Below are 17,662 nucleotides of genomic sequence, written 5' to 3'. Positions count from 1 at the left end.
AAACCCAGATTGTTTAAAAATGGCTCAAGTAGGGGTGCCTGTGTGGCTCAGTGGGTTAAAGCCTCTGCCTTCGGCTCAGGTCAAAATCCCAGTGTCCTGGGATCAAGCCCCACATCGGGCTGTCTGCTCTGCAGAAAGCCTGCTTCCTCCTCTCTCTCTCTCTCTCTGCCTGCCTCTCTACCTACTTGTGATCTCTGTCTGTCAAATAAATAAATAAATAAAATCTTAAAAAAAAAAAATGTCTCATGTAAGTTCCCTTTGAACAACTCTGCTGGAAAATTTTCATTGTTCAAAATATACGGTACTATTGAACAAGGGGGAGAAATGAAGAATTATCTCTACAAACACTGATAATGAAATACACGGTTTCTGGTGTGCTGGACACTGTGTCAAGCACATAAAAACACTGTCCATCTTGACTTCTCAAGATCATCTTATGAATGATTAGGCTTTTATTACTGCCATTTTCACATAGACGGTTGAGGCTCACAGAACCCGAGTTCTTTGTCCAAGGCCCCCCAGCAAGCAATTGGCAGAGACAAGGCTTGAGTCTCTGCCTAGCATTTCTGGACTTGTGCCTGTAACCACTGTTTTTCATATAAGCAAGATTGTGGTAGAGCTGGGCGCATCTATTTTCCTTTATAAAAAATTCTGCGGGTGCCTGGGTGACTCAGGTGGGTTAAGCCGCTACCTTTGGCTCAGGTCGTGATCTCAGGGTCCTGGGATTGAGTCCTGCATCGGGCTCTCTGCTCGTCAGGGAGCCTGCTTCCCTCTCTCTCTCTGCCTCCCTCTCTGTTTACTTGTGATCTCTCTCTGTCAAATAAATAAATAAAATCTTTAAAAAAAAATTCTGCAACCATAAAATGTCTGCTTCTCCTCAGTCTTCCTGAGCTACGTACCCAGTTATTTTTCCAATAAGTATTTTTCCTCCCAGCGCTGATTTGTTCTTATTCTCCTACAGATCAGTCTCCAGAATTGTAATCATTCTCGGCTCATTTCTCTGACAACCTTACCAAAGACATGTGCTGAAATTGTAGTGCCCCAAAAACGTAAAAAAAAAAAAAAAAAAAAACCAACAACCAACTTTTATAGTTCATCTGATCTACACAGGAAATTAGAAAACCCCCCATACTTAACTGGAAAAACACTTGAAATGAAAAGTGAGGTTTACTGTTATTTAGATTTTGATTAAAAAATGTTTATCCCTTATCTAAGGCTCCGGGACACTGGAAATGAAGGAGCTGAAAACTCGCTTTATAGAACTTTAATGATCTTCTCTTATTATGTTATATTACTGTTTCCTAAGCCTGTGGTCAAATACAATAGCTTTATTAAAGCTGTGATTCGGTTAGAAGGGGGAATGAATTTCTCTGCCACAGGAGCCCTGGTGAGAAGTGAGAGAAGAGGCTAGCTCTGCTGTGTGTGGAAGACAAACTTCTACCCAGAAAGGGTGGGTGCCAGGGGCTTATGGGGGGTGAGGGATCCGTTTTCCTGGGAGCCAAGCTTCCCTGAATTCACCGTGAAACAGCCCAGGGGGTATTGGCTTCTGGATCATTGGGAGAAAGAGAACAACACAAAGCAGAGACGAGGTCTGGGGTTGCAGGTGGAACACAGGTAAAGGTGCTGATGTTCTGTTTCAAGTTCTCAGGTATGAGACGCACACACTGAGAAATGCTCACATTTGTGGAGCATTTGCTGTGGGTCAGGCATCGCTCTAAGCACCTTGTGCATTTTGTTACACTGTTTAATTCCCCCAGCATTTGGTTTCATCCTGTAATCCCCTCAACAGCCCCATCAGGTAGATACCAGTCTCATTTGCATTTTACAGGAGAAGAAATCGAGGCCCAGAGTAACTTCACACAGGTTCACGCAGTAAGTGGCGGAGCCAGGATTCGAACCAGTAATTCGACTTCAGAGCCTATACCTGCACTTGGCCAGGACACTACACTGCTAATTCCCCACCCGCTTCTGCCAGAGGACCATGCTCCCCGGAGGGCACTGAGGAATGGGGGTGGGGCAGCCTCTCAGAGAACCAGTAACCTCAAGTCAGCCTGAGAAAAGAGGGATTTGGAGGGAAATTGTTGTGGCCTCTTAACCCAGGCAGGGCTGGTTCCCTTTGAAGGGGGGAGAAATGAAATAATTTCAAAGAGCCGGGGGAGGTGAGAGGTCAAGACTAAGCCGCCGTAGCTAAGCGATGTAGAAATGCAAGCCTGTCATTGCTAAAGTGACAAAATAGAATATCAGGACACATTCAAAACAACCTCACACAATTATAATGGAAATTAACTGTTGCTATTTCTGAGACATTTTTGCCAGCCACGTGAGGGACATATGACATCATAAACAATTACTTATGAACTAGGGGAGGAGGGATGGAGACTTGGGGCAGAGCTTCCTGACCTTGGCCAAGTTACTTAGTCTCTGTAAGCCTCAGTTCCCTCATTTGTAAAATGGAGATGTTAATAGCATCCACTTCTTAGGGTTCTCAGAAGGCTTAACTGATGGTAATGTAGGCAAAGTGCTTGGCACCATGCAGAGTGCACGGGAAGGGCCCAATATATGAATATGTGAATTTTTTCTGCTCTGCCATCAATCCCACCTGCTGTAACATGGAGTCCCATCTGTGTAAATACATTATTTACACTTGAAGAGGGGGTCTAAACACCAACAAATATTTACTGAGTATCCTCCATGTCCCAGGGAAGGTGTTGGATGCCAGAGATAAGGGAATGCTCTCTTTGGGACTGGGTTTTTACTAAAAAACCAAGAGGCATTTTGTGAGTCTGAGACTATATTAGGCTTCCCACTCCATATTCAGAGGATACCCTATACTGCCTCCTTCTTATTATTTGCAATGCCTAACTCCCTTCAGACTGTAAGCTTCCCTGAGGAAGTGACTAATTAATGCTTAAGGGTGATTGTTAGATGTTAGATGGCCGAGCGGGAGGGCCCTGAGGTAAGAGGCTCCACATAAGAAGAGAGAGTGGCGTCTCAGAGTCAGTGCGGGAGGAGGCAAGTCAAAGAACTGAAAACCAAAAGCGAACCCATTTGGCCGGAGCTCAGAGAGCAAGGGAGGATGGGTGTTAGGTGAGTGAGGTCACAGGAAGAGCCGGAGGTGGGATTATGGAGGTTTTACAGCTCAGTTGTGGAAGCCAGCTCCTCAGGCGAGCCGCAGAGATCAGGCACTGTTCAAAGTCTAGACATTAGGCCCCAGAATGGCAGAATCCTCTGTGTGTGTGTGTGTGTGTGTGTGTGTGTGTGTGTGTGTGTGTGTTTATCTTTCCATTATTCTAGAAAGGGTGAATGTGAGGAAAACAAAGGCCACTCAATATACTCCATGACTGAAGGTTATGGTCCAGGGAATTAATGTTTTATAAAACTGAGGGGAGGCGAGAGGGGGATGGTAGAACAAAGGTCAGAGAGGCGACTGATGGGATTAGGACACACTACCCCGATAGGGCACATTGGCAGACTAAGCTGAAGGAATCTGAGAAACCAGCAAAGCAGGAACATCACGCAGTACCCCCCATCTCTTTCCTCAAATGGATTGTGAAACTTCAGAATGAAAAGGGCTGTCCCTGTCCAGGCAGGAAGGGAGACCTTCTGATCCCCAGAGATGGGGAAGTGGGGGGTGAGAAATCTCTCCAGATAAACCTTGTTAAACTTACCCTCATCTTCTAGAGACTTCTTTACCTTGGACTTCCGCTAGCCCAGACCCCTCTGTTTTGTCAGTTCTTCACAGATGTCTTGTTTCTTGGAGTCCTCCTTCTCTTTGAAGGTGTCCAGGTACATGTAAACCTTCAATAGAATTTGTATACTTTACTTTTGTTAATCTCTGTCCGTTGAATTTTCAGACCCAGCCAGTCACCATAAGAGGTCCAGTAAAACTTTTTCCTCCCCTACACAGCCTCTGACCATCTGGTCTGGCTGTCCCAGGGCAAGGGACCCTCAAAGGTCTGCCCAGAAGCCACAGCAGATCTCAGATCCCACCATGAGTCTGCCAGCAACTACCTCAGGAGCAAAATGGCTTCTCCTCTCCTGCCTTCCAAATATCTCCTTAGGGGCTTCTGAGTGGCCGTTCTGAAGCTGAAGCCAGGCAAGGAAAGGGGGCGAGAGATCTAAGGCTCACGTCTAGAGAAGCAAAGAGGGCAGAAGCAGAGTACTTCTCTGCTGTGGGAAATCTAAGACACACTATTATTTCATGCACCACTGCAGCAGGAAAAATGGGGCCCGTCACACCAACACAAGGCTTTTCCTTCCTCTGAAGCACATGCCCATTTCAAAGATATGAACATGCGTGTGCATGTGTGTGCCACAGGGAAGTACCTCTGATAACTGATTTTAAACAGAAGAAAAAGGGAAAAACCATGGGCTGTTGTGAATTCCTATCTCCAAAAGAATGTGCACCTTTGGGAAACTGAGGCCGTGATCCAGCCCGCATCACTGTCAGGACCCCTGAGTCTTCCAGTGGTAGCAGAAAGTCCTGCCTCCCTCCGGCCCTGAGCAGGCTGTCCTGATGGGCCTCTCGGCCTTCCCCGAAGTGGCCGCAAGGAAACTGCACATTCCCGCGGAGCTGAGAAAGCTAATTGCCCTTGCTTGCTTCGAAGCCAACCTTAAGGATTTTCTCCTTCTTAACTTTTTATTTTTTGTGAAATCTATTACACACACACAAAAAGTGCACAAAACCTACACCCAGTCAAGAAATGGAACATCACTGGCACCCCCAAAAGAGCCCTTGTTGGAGCCTCTCCTTCCTTCTCTCTTGAGGGCAATTACTAGTCACTACCCTGCCTGCCATCCCCCCAGAGCTGTTTTGGTTTCTTTTGAAGATTTTATTTATTTATTTCACAGCCAGAGATAGGCAGAGAGGCAGGCAGAGAGAGAAGGAAGTAGGCTCCCTGCTGAGCAGAGAGCCTAATTCGGGGCTTGATCCCAGGACCCTTGGATCACGGATTGCATCCAAGCTGAAGGCAGAGGCTTTAACCCACTGAGCCACCCATGCACCGCCCATGCACCGCCCCTCCCCCCAGCAGTTTTGCCTGCTTTAAAGTTGTGTATAAATAGAATCACACAGCAGGTCCTCCTTGGGTCTGGCCTCTCTCCCCTGTTGTCATTTGTGAGTTTCATCCTGTTGTGTGCGTTGCTGTTGGGTGGTCCAAGGATGAGCCTTCCATTGTCTTGATGGGTATTGGGGCCATTTCCCTAATGGGGCCATTTCGCAATTGGGGCTGATGAGCTTAGTGCCGCTATCAAGATTCTGTTGGGCATTAGTGGATACGACCCGCTCTTAAGAGTTCTGTGCAGACTACACTTCCTTGCTTTCATTTCTCGGGAGTGACAACAGCTCTGCTCCAGAACTTTTCCAGACAAGCTCTCTCTAGCCAAGGACTTGAACCCTGGAAGCATTCCATGGAGAAGAAAATGCCTTTCTTGACCGCAGACAGGGAAAGCCCAGAAGAGGCACATTGTCTCTGGGCAGGAGGAAGAGTTTGAGGCGGTGAATATACCAGGGCACGGCTGCCGGTAAAGAACTTCCTTCTGAAAGTGTCTTTGGGGAGGGTTGGTCGCACCTCTGCCTGACTCAGCACCTTGTTACCTGGGCGGATGCAAAGTTAACAGGCTTCCGGAGCTTCTCTATGCATTGCTGGATTTTGCATCCATGGCAACGCATGCTTTACATACCGTTTTTCTTTCAAACAATGGGAAATTAAACACTTGGTATGAAGCAATGGCAGATTTCAGGTGAGGGGATGGGGGAGGGGCTAAGACTGTGTCTCTGAGTGGCAACTTGTCAGACGGAATGCCCAATGCAATGCACTTAAGGAAAGCTGTTGATACAAAGCCTCCTTTCTCTGTGGCATGCAAGAAAAATGTGTCTCACTGCCTGCTTCCCTCAGCTTGCCCTGCTTTTGCTTGCTGATTGCATCCCAGAACGTAAACTGCACACCTACACACACACACACACACACACACACACACACACACACACACTCATGCACAGTCAAGTAGCAATTTTCAAGATGAAGCAGAAAAATTAAAGAGAAAAAGCTACCGGGGTGCCTGGGTGGCTCAGTGGGTTAAGTGTCTGCCTTTGGCTCAGGTCAGGATCCCAGGGTCCTGGGATGGAGTTGGTTCCCCGCTCAGCAGGGAGTCTGCTGCTCCCTCTCCCCCTCCCCTCTGCTCCTGCTCTCTCCCTTGCTATCTCTCTCTCTCAAATAAATAAAATCTTGAAGAAGAAAAAAAGAAAAAAGAAAAAGCTACCGATCTTCAGAACATGGGACATTCTGGTGGCTTACTGGCCAGAGTTGGGTAGTAGGTGCTCACTAAATACTTGGTTAAGAGGTAAATGAATGAACGCAGCCACCAGCTCTCCAGCAGTCAGGTGACATTGGAACCCGCCTTTCATTTTGTACACCAGTTTCCTTATTATGACTCTTAATGACTTAATTCTGTGATTATCTTTATGTCCTATTAAAAGGGCTTTTAACAATTAGGGGCTGGCTCTCTGAAGTTGTATTTTAGATTAATTAAGCAGCGTATTTAAGAGCCTCCACTGTCTGTTAATGCCAACACGCTTGACAGCAGCAGGTGGGGCAGTACAGTGTTTTTGATAGTGACAAGCTTGCCTATCTCTTGGGTTTTGTTTTCTTTCTTTACTTTTTGATCTCACCCACCCAAGATCAAAAGAGAAGGGATGACGTGACAGGCTGGTGGAACTGGCAGGATAGGAAATCAGCCTCAATGGTGAAAAGCAAACAAATCATAATGATTCTCTCCTTCTTGTCTCCTTTCATGTTGAAATCCCCCCCATAGAGTTTCAGACACAGGAAAAGAGCCACTGGCCTCATGGACAGGAAGCCCTCCTCTCTTCTCCCTGGCCCTGGGTTTAGGGGTCGAAGATCTCAGCGCCTTGGCATTTGTGGGGAATGTTACATTCTGAGACAGGTTTTCGTTTTTGTAATAAACACTCATAAACACACACGCACCCACAAATGCGTGAGTGCTTAATATTTAGAGTCAAATCTGGCAGGTGGAAATGAGCCCTGTTGACAAATCTCTATTTATTGTGTTATTCCACCAACAAAAGCTCAAATGCTAACTAGCTCTGTGAATAATTTGTGGATGGGAATGTGATCATTTTTCTAAGTCAGCCGGTGGGCTCAGTTCATTGCACTCCCCACCTAAAAATAAATTCTCTGGCTGACTGTGAACATACCGATACTTGCGGCAAGTGGAGCAAACTTATGGGGACCATTAAAGTGCCAGGGCATTGGAAAATAACAGGGAAGTGGATACTGATTTGCATTTATGTCATAAAATAACTTGTCACCTTCAATTTATCACAGTAATTGGTACCAGAGGAGAATGTGTGATGCTTACGCCTGGTTCAAAGCTACCTTTCTTCATCTCCCGCTCCCTGCCTCTCCCTCTCCTGAAATAGTAATGGGTGCACTTCTAATGATAAATGATCTTGGACCTTTTCTGTATCCCTGGCATTTGGGAACTGAAATGCATTGACTTATTCAAAGAATTTAAATGTCACAATCGTCCAGTGATGTACATGTTATTATTACCCCCATATCACAGATAAAGAAACCGAGGCACAGAGAAGTGACTTGCCCAAGGTCATAAAACCAGTAAGAAGTAGAGCCAGGATCTGTGCCCAGACAGTTAAGACCCTAGAGCCTGTGGTCTCAACCACAGTTAGGATGGTTACATTGTAATGTACAGCCTAACAGAAATAGTGGGTGTGGCTTCATCAGTACCTGGGAAAAGCACCCATCCCCAAAATATTCAAACTGATAAGAAAAACATACCACAGAGGACACATCATTTCAAACCAAGGGAGAGACCTGGCAAGGTATAATAAGTAAGTTATTCCAACTGGGGTTAGAAAAATAACCGGTGGTTTGTGGTTATTACCGATGCAGATCAGGCATGGTCCCCTTGATTACAGCGGAGTGCTTTGAGTCTTGTGATTTCATTTCTACAAGCCAACCAAAGCCACACATGACAGATAGCTGCATCCTTATTAGGGAAATTCTCCAGGTCTCCTTCCACTTAGCTTTTGTCAGAGCATTTGTATAGTTTAAAGTTCTGCGAATGATAAGTTGACTTCTACTGACGGATTCAGAAGTATTTCTGAATTGGGGTGCCCTGTGTTTCAGAGGGCAGGTGAATCTGGCTTCCTCTGACTGTCTGGCATATGAATGCCCTGAAAGAATGGGGCTTTTTTTCAGGCATTTCAGGAGTATGTAATTCTTGCTGCATTTGATGATAGGCAGATCAAGGTTAAACTCTCTCCTTTCTCACCGTAGCGGAACTTGGGCAACTTAGTACACCTCTTTGAGCTTTGATTTCCTGCTCTGTCAAAAGAAGCTGACGATACCTCCCTGAAGATTAAGTAGGGTAAGAAAGGTGCGCACATATAGCTAACGCTTTAGGATACTTTAGACATTACAGCAATGAATGCCCATGCTTGCTTTCACTTGGCTCATGCTTTGTAAGTACACTACATGCGCTATCCTGCGTGTCTCCCTTTTTAAATTTGTGGTAAAACATATATAACATAAAATTGACCGCTTTAACCATTTTGAAGTGTATGGTTCAGCGGCATGAAGTACATTCACAAGGTTATGTGACCCGCACCACCGTCCATCTTCAGAACTTTTTCACCTTCCCTCCCTAACTCTGTCCCACTGAACATGAACTCCCCACTTTTCCCTCCTTCCAGCCCCTGACAGCCACAGTCCCACTTCCTGTCTCCAACAATTTGACTCTTTTCGGGACCTCGGAGAAGTGAAATCACACTGTGCTTGTCTCTTTGTGTCTGGCTTCCTTCGCTTTGCATACCATCTTTATCCATGTTGTAGCATGAATCAGAACTCCATCCATCCCTCTAGAAGACTGAATAAATATTGCATTACGAGCACAGACGGTAGTTGGCTTATCTATCCATCTAGCAATAGACATTTGGGCTGTTTCCACCTTTGGGCTATGGTGAATAACGCTGCTATAAACATAGAGGTACAAATTTCCTGCTTTCAATTCTTTGGTGGGGTATATACCCAGACGTGGGATTTCAAGGTCATATGGCAACTCCATGTTTAATTTTTTGAGTGTGGGTGTCTTTTTTATACCTTATTTGGGGTAGGAGGGGTGTTGAGAGGTACCCTGGGCAGTTCCCGGATGTTCCCAAAGGACTGCCCCACCATCAGTCCCAGACTAGTTCAAGGACCTACAAGGCAGCTCCATAAAAGCAGGGGGCATGCTGCTCCGTGGCCGGGGCTCTCTGTTGCCTGCCTTTCCTCCGCAGTTACAGGTAATGGATTGCCAGAGCAGGGAAGGCAATTGCAAAGATAATGGTATGCAAACCAGAACAGGGAACAGTATGGTTTAAAACTGTTTCTTGACTGTTTTGCTGTAGATACGTGTCTGAATGTGACACCTAGCCCACCCACACCCATCCCCTCCTCTCTCTGCTGGAAGAGCTAAGCCAGGCACACTAGGATGTGGTAACCCTTCCTGAACCAGCATCTGCGACTTCCTCAAAGCATACAATGTATCAGCAGCCCTGACTCTGAGCCATGAGTTAGCTGAGAAGCTGCCAGTTACTTGATGACATCAATTGTTCTGTAATTGACAGTCGCTGAAAAAGTCTCATTATCACCAATCACGGGAGAACCCCATCCATATCACACCTGTCAAGGCCGTCAGGTTGGGTCATGTGTGTACCCAAAAAGGCAGCTGTAACATCACACATGAGGAGAATCCTGCATTCTGATGATGCTGCTCACCCATCCAGCCCCGTAACCCATGGGAAAGCTATGGGAGATCAGAAGTCACCGCTCTTCAGAAACCAAGCTCAGTACGCTTTTTTACATTCCTTTAACCTGTTGCTGATCTTAGCAGAGAGAAGAGCTTTTCAGAGGAAGAAGTGTTGACTTAGGGTCTGAGCAAATGGCAGGAGGTTAGTAGATCTAAAGAAAGGGTTAGGAGGGAGCCGGCTCTCTGAGTCATGGAAGTACAGTTGGTCCTTCAATGGGCACTTGGCAAAGTCAACTTCCTAAGCCACCCAGACATGGCTTTCCAGGAAAATTACTTCTGGCGACATTATCGGGGTCTGCTCAGAGGGAAATATCACCAGGATTGTATGACCTTCATGGGTTCTGGCAGAAGAAAGACTGGGGATTGTGTAATTATGTCACACGGGTAAATTACTTCTCTGTGCTTGGTTCCACATCAATGAAATAAAAAGAATGAAAAAAAAATCTACCTTGATTGGCCATTTATGAACTATATGGGCTTGGGTAGATCAACTCTCAATGAGCTAATGGGTAGACTAACTCCTGTTTCTAAAGAATTGTTGTGAGATGAGGCAAATTTTAAGACAAGTCAGTGGTTCACCTAGGTACTCAATAATTATTAGATGGGACTGTTTTGAGCTACCCTTCATCCTTTTGATGGTGGATGGGGCATAAATAATCAGAATGTGTATATAGAAAATAAAATTTGGACTCAAAAAGAAAAAAAATATCTGTGTTGAGTTTACCTGAGGATGCTATCACTGCCATTTCTGCCATGATGTTTGGGTCTGAGGCCACCTCCCACACTAGAAGGCAGATGCCTTTCATAATCTGATTCTAACAGCCCTGTGTTATGGTTAAGTGAGATGCCCCTGGAGCCAATAATCAGGGATCAGATCATGCATGGCACCTCAGCTTCCATTCCCGATTTTGAATAATTTCTTATTTTCTTGTTTTGTCAGTCTCCTGATCTGTAAAACAGGACAAGAATTGTACGGGCTTCAGAGGTCATGATTAAATTGAAAGAAGAGTTAATACTTGTGAAGGGCTTAGGATGGTACCCAGAAGGGAACAATGGAAAATGTTGAATAAAAATTAGTCATGATCATTACCCGGAAGCTTTTCTATGCAACCGCTGTAGCCCGAGGGGAGAGGTATAGATAGTGCCCGAGCGTAGATGGTAGATGCTTCGTATCTCTTCCTGACTCTTCCCTGACTTTCCTTTCAGTGACAGCACACTGCTAGCCTGAAATTGGCTGCGGTGGGAGTTTTCCCACCATGAAAATTGGTGAACACTGCAGATCAGCCTCTCTCCCTTCTTCATCCCCAAAGCGGCTCATTAGGTGTTTACCAACACACTACTGGGCACGAGGGAGCTCCTGGAGTTACTCAGCCTGCCTTTGCACAGGTCCTGGAGCTCCTGGAGTTACTCAGCCTGCCTTTGCACAGGTCCTGGGCCAGGAGAAGACAGGTCAAAGGCTGCTGTCCAATCAAGCTGGTGGGGAGAAGCAGATACTCTGTCTCCCCTGACTCTCTAGTCTTCGTCCCTACCTATCTTTGTGGCAATGTGACAGGTGCAGGTTGTCAGAGGTTATCTTTCCAGACATCCTTCTACCCCTCCTACTTTTTGAATATTCTGTTTAGTCAGGGATCTTTAATTGTAAGCCACAGAAACAAATTCTGACAGACATAAGAAAAAGAGAAGTTAGGGGCACCTGGGTGGCTCAGTCGGTTAAGCGTCCACCTTCAGCTCAGGCCGTGATCCTGGACTCCTGGGATGGAGTCCTGCATGGGGCTCTCTGCTCAGCAGGGAGTCTGCTCCTCTCTCTCCCGACCCACTGCTCGTGCCCGTTCTCTGTCTCTGTCTCTCTGTCAAGTAAATAAATAAAATCTTTATAAAAATATCCAAATGGTAGCAAATGATACGTAGCTTCACAAGCTTCAAATGATGCATAGCTTCACAAGCTTCAAAGGGGGCTTGAAGTAGATGGTTTCGCACAGACAGGTCCCAGGCAGCTGCAGAGAGTTCTGGAAGGGAACCCCTCCACTCTGTCACCAGCCAGAGTAAATAGGCTTTAAGCTTTTATTTGGTTCTTGCTTAAGAAGCAAAGTCTCAGGAAGGAGAATCCAACTAACTGAGCCGAGACCATGTGCCCACTTATTGGCTATGAGGGTGTCTAGATTTAGGACTCCATCAAACCACCCACAACATGGTAGTTTCCCAAAGTAAACCAGATGCACTTGAAGCAATGGATGCCGGGTGGCCACAACCACGACAAATGATCCTACCTATCCAGTCCTTGGGGGATGAGGCAGGAGGGCAGTGGGGAACGTTTTGTGGTCCCTCTCTGCAAAAAGGAGGGTCATGCCAACTGACCTTAACATGCGTGGTCTTTCATAGAAGGTGCTGGCAGCATAGATCAGCGGTAAAAACCCCTGAGGCCCACCAGACTGTAGAACACTACCTCAAGGGAAGAGCTGCCTGCCCCTAGCATGAATAATCCCAACGTTCCTTCGTTGAGTTCTCAAAAGCGCATTTCACACAGTGATCTCCATTCCGGCATTCTCTGGGGAAGGACTCAAGAACTCAGTCGCCCTTTCCACCTCCAATTTCTCCCGTTCCTGCCCAGGGTGACTAATACCATGATGGCTTTCATGACAGCTCCACAGAATCCCCAGGGACCTCTAATCTTGGGATGGCAACCTAAGGCTATTTGTTTCCTCCCAGAACCCTGACCATTTCTATGGGCTCCAGCTAAAGCCCCTGGGAACGTCTTTTGTAAACCTGTCAGAAGTACTTTGGAGCCTCGGTGTGCCATTTCTAGTTTGAAATTCCTTTTCCTTCTTTTCCTCATTGTGATCGATTTCACAAAGGTGGTTTTATCCTCTCTGGCTTGTGCTTTTTTGGTTGTTTTGTTGTTTGGCAGGTCTGTGGATGACGGCTTTGTTCCTTTCACACTGTCTGGATGATCTCCCTTTATCAGCAGGTTTCTGTGGCTTGTCTTTGGAGGTATGTGCTAAGACATTGGTTCAGGGGAGAATCACTAGTGAACCCCCCAAGACACGGGAAACTGGCTTTTCGTAGGATGACTCATGGGAAGGGAGGGGCCGACAAGCATGCTTCTTGTGGACTACTGATGTGACAGTAACACAAACAAGTTAGATGTCTTTTTTTTTTTTTAAGATTTTATTTATCTATTTATTTATTTGAGAGAGAGAGAGTGCACGTGAGCGGAGGGAGGGGCAGAGGCAGAGGGAGAGGGAATCACAGATTCTGCACTGAGCTCAGACTCAGCAGCGGGGCTCACTCTCTCCACTCCGAGATCGTGACCCAAGCCCAAAGCAAGAGTCAGAAACTCTACCGACCCAAGCCACCAAGGCTCTCCAATGTTATGTGTCAAACTCGATTATAAAACACCGAATATTTTACTATATGAGTGGGTGGAAATGGGTAGAGAAGAAGCCATTTAATCTGCCGGTGTCTTGTGTCCTAATTCCTAATTCCTAATACTTCCTGTTTCCTTACTACATGCTAGGTATTTTTCTAAGTGCTTTTTGTGTGTTAACTTATAAAAGGTAGGTCTTTTTTTTTTTTAAGATTTTTTAAAAAATTTATTTGAGAGAGAGACAGTGAGAGAGAACATTTGAGAGAGAACAGTGAGGAAAGAAAGTCAGAGGGAGAAGTAGACTCCCCGTGGAGCTGGGAGCCTCATGCGGGACTCAATACCGGGACTCCAGGATCATGACCTGAACCAAAGGCAGTTGCTTAACCAACTGAGTCACCCAGGCACCCAAAAGGTAGGTTTTCTTATTATCCTTATTTTCAGATGAGAAAACTGAAGGTTAAAGAGCATACGTAAGTGCCCAAAGTCACAGAGTCAACAAAATGGAGGAACCAGGGTCAGAACCTAGAGTCTCTCTGGATCCCAACCCTTTGCTTTTAAGTGTCTCCCTAAGGGGCAGGGGTCATGTGATACACTTCCTGCCCTCCGTGCCTGCGCACAGGGTACCTGCTTACTTTACTAGCCTCAAATCCCGCAATTCTCCTTCTGTGATCACACTCTCCAATCACACTGACCTTTCATTTCTGAACAGCAAGCTCCTTCTCTCCGAGAGCCTCCAACATGCAATTCCTTCTGATTGAAATGCTCTCCACTCCCTCTTTTCCCCTCTATGCTGGCTGACTTCCACTCATTGCTCTGGTCTCTATTTAAATGCCACATCCCTCAACCTCCAATGTGAGATTGTCCCTATTAACACTCTCGTAGGGCCATGTATTTTCCTGTCATCCCATTTATTACAGTAATGATTTGCTTAATGTCTGTCTCCTCTACCAGGTTTGACACTCCAGAAGACCAGAAACTATGTCTCTCATTTGCTGACCTGTCCCGCCCCCTAACACAATTCTTGACCCAAAGTAAGCAGCTAGGAAATATTTGTGGAATGAATATATGGTTAGTGTTGGCTTGTCAAAGAAATGAAGGCTTTGAATGAGACAGGGCAACCAAAGATAGGGCTTAGGATGACGACTCCATTGTTTCATTATACTTTATACCCAGGGGGTGTTATTCAAATTGTGTAAGAAGCAATCAGAACTTTCTGTTGGCCTTAGTCCTGGGACACTGGTCCAAGAGACTTCCTGCTGCTCTTGGTGTTCACCTGTTAGTGGCTGGATCATGGGTGTAGGGCATTGTTCAGGAGAAGGGCTGGGGTGTTTGGGAAAGTGGGAGAGGCTCTCTGGAGATTCAGGTCTGTAGGCATTTGTCAACGGACCCGGAAGTATTTCATTAGTCTGATAACCAACATAAGGGTACTGACAGATACAGAGCACATCCTCGAGCCATGAGTAATCATTTGAAAATAACCCAACAAGGATTTCACGTGGAGCTCTGACTTCTGAGTTGCTAAGTTTTAAAGGCATTACGATAATTCGTACAGTATGAGTCATGCACCTAGGATCATAGCATCAGAAAGGGTACACACTTTCTGTGGAGTTGGGTCATGAATATAGATTAAAGGGAAACCTTAGATAGGTCTCAACTCCAAACACAGGGAGGAAAACAGAGCCATTCAGCAACTTTTTGGAGGACATCTTTTATTAGCTTGATGCCTTGAGAAGTCAGAGATGCTCAACCTCTTCTTCATTAGCATTTTGATGTTGCTAATGTGTCCCTGGAGATGGTCTCACTAAATGATGAAACTGTACGAGCTGCCCCTGGAAGGACAAGGTCAAGATGCACGTGTGACGGCCACGGTGACGGCAGAGCTTGGTCTTCAGGGTCAAGCAGCCAGAGGTCAAGTGGTAAGGGCTGGACTTGGCCTGGTTGGGAGCTATGGTGGAGGCAGACGGCTGACTACAGATGGAAAGTCATTTTCCCTGAAGTTGCTTGACCTTCCTTTAATCCTGAATGTAACCGGCTGAGGCCCTAGCTCCTTTGCCTCAATGTGGCATTGCTTTTCCTGCTCTGATGCTGATTGAAGGTCAATTGGAGGGCAGGGTGTTCCAGAGGCAAAGTCTGCCCCCTGGTCATTCTACAACGTGGGATTCTTTTTAACAATCCTCCCCATCCCCCTGTCTTCTTGTTCCCAATCCTTGCCTTTCGTCTTCCTTTTTAATCATTTTTCCTGGCTTATATCTCACACTTGCCCGTGGCAAACAGAACCGAATTTGTTATTGACTCCTGGGTCACTTGTTTCATGGATTATTTCAGGTCAAATTCTATTAAAGTAAATGTCTCCACTGTGGGGAAATCTCTCTCAATAACCAAATAAGGCATTTACTCCTCAAGTAAGGGTTAGCTTATCGCAAGCAGCATTTGATAGCAGGATCTAGAAAGAGCACAGGTGGGCTTTGTTTCCAACAATAATGTCGAACTACATGACCTAAAAATCTTCCCTCTATAAAACTCTTATAAATGTTTTATAAAATATAACAAACATCTTTTTAAATGCATTGCTGAGCTCATAAAAATGTAGGGAAAATCCCCAGGGGTCCAAAACAAAGAAAGAATCAAAATCAGAATGATAGGTGTGAACTGAAACTGGGGCTGTCATGATTGTGTGTGTGTTTTGTGTGTGTGTGTGTGATCTTTGTAGTCAGGTGATCTGGGTTTAATGTGCTCCAGCTGGGGGTGGGAAATTTGGATCTTTCCAACACCCTGCATAAAGCTAAGACCCTCAAAAAAAAAAAAAAAAAAAAAAAAAAAAAGAAAATCTATCTTTCCAGCAAAGGACAATATGAGAAAAGATTGCTTGTCTTAGCCTGAACTCTGAACTCTGGTTGGGGAGAATAAAAGTCTCTGTGAAGACTCCTCCTATTGTCATATGTGTTTGGTATTTAAATTCACACTGTCATCCAGGACCTCAACTTTGAGGCAAAATAATTAATAGAAAGGTGAGCTAGTTTTGCCTTTTATCGAGGGTTGCCTGACCCAAGGAAATGAAATGTCTTAGGAAGGACGTATGTTCAATCCAAACAAAATGGGAGACCCCAGGTAAAAGCCTGGATGAGCATGAGCTCACCCTCCAAAATTACAAAATACAAAGCTTCTGTGAATCAGGTTGTCAGATTTAGGAAATAAAACAGAACAAGATCCCCAGGTAACTGAATTTTAGAGAAACAAAAAATAATTTTCTCTACAAGAATATCTCAAATATTGCATGCAACATACTTATACTAAAAAGTTATTTCTCTAAAATTTAAGGTTAAGTTTAAATTTTACATGGCCTATCTGTTCAAAAGTCAAGAGACACACAGATAGCAGGAACAGACCACCCCAGAACCCCAGATGCTCGAGTAATCAGAGCTACACTTTCGAATGATTGAATACACTCAAGGATTTACTACATCTTAAAAACATGAGAAAAGAAGAAAGAATTTTAAAAGTGGGGAGGTTTAAAAAAGAACTGGATACCACTTTGGTAGACAGGTTGGCAGTTTTTTTTAATAAAAGTAAACAGGATCTTATCGTGTGACTTAGTAATTGCATTCCTTGGTGTTTATCCAAAGGAGATAAAAACTTGTGTCCAGGGTCCCTGGGTGGTTCAGTTGGTTGGGTGTCTGCCTTCAGCTGGGGCCATGATCTTGGGGTCCTGGGATCCCCAGGGGGGATCCATGCTCAGTGGAAAGTCTGCTTCTTTCTCTACCCCTCCTCCCTGCTCCTGTTCTGTTTCTTACTCTCTCTCAAATAAATAAATAAAAATCTTTAAAAAAAAAAAAAAAAGGACTTGTGTCCACACAAAAACCTCCACGTGGGTGTTCATACCAGCTTTATTTAAGATTGCCAAAAACTTGGAAGCAACCAAGACCTTCTTGAGTGGGTGAATGGATTAATAGGCTGGAGAACATCCAGAGAATGGAATATTACTCGGCACTAAAAAGAAATGAGCTGGGGTGCCTGGATGGCTCAGTTGGTTAAATGTCTGCCTTTGGCTCAGGTCATGATTTCAGGTTCCTGGGATCGAGCCCGGCATTGGGTTTCCTGCTCAGGGGAGAGCCTGCTTCTCCATCTCCCTTTGCCTGCTGCTCTGCCTACTTGTGCCCTCTCTCTCTCTATCTCTCTGTCAAATAAATAAAAAGACTCTTTTAAAAAAAATGAGCTATAGAGCCATAGAAAGACGTGGAAGAATGTTAATTGCATTTTATTAAGTAGAAGGATTCAATCTGAAAAGATCACATATGTATGATTCCAACTATATGATATTCTGGAAAAGGCAAAATTATGGAGACAAGAAAATGGGGTTAGAGAGGATAGAAGAAGCAATAGAAGAAGGAGAAGGGGAAGGAGAAGAAGAAAGTGATCTCTCTCTGTCAAATAAATAAATAAAATCTTTAAAAAAAAAGAAGAAGGAGAAGT

This window comes from Mustela lutreola, chromosome 1, assembly GCF_030435805.1.
Source record: "Mustela lutreola isolate mMusLut2 chromosome 1, mMusLut2.pri, whole genome shotgun sequence".
Lineage (NCBI taxonomy): Eukaryota > Metazoa > Chordata > Mammalia > Carnivora > Mustelidae > Mustela > Mustela lutreola.
Note: the sequence above shows the minus strand (reverse complement) of the source record.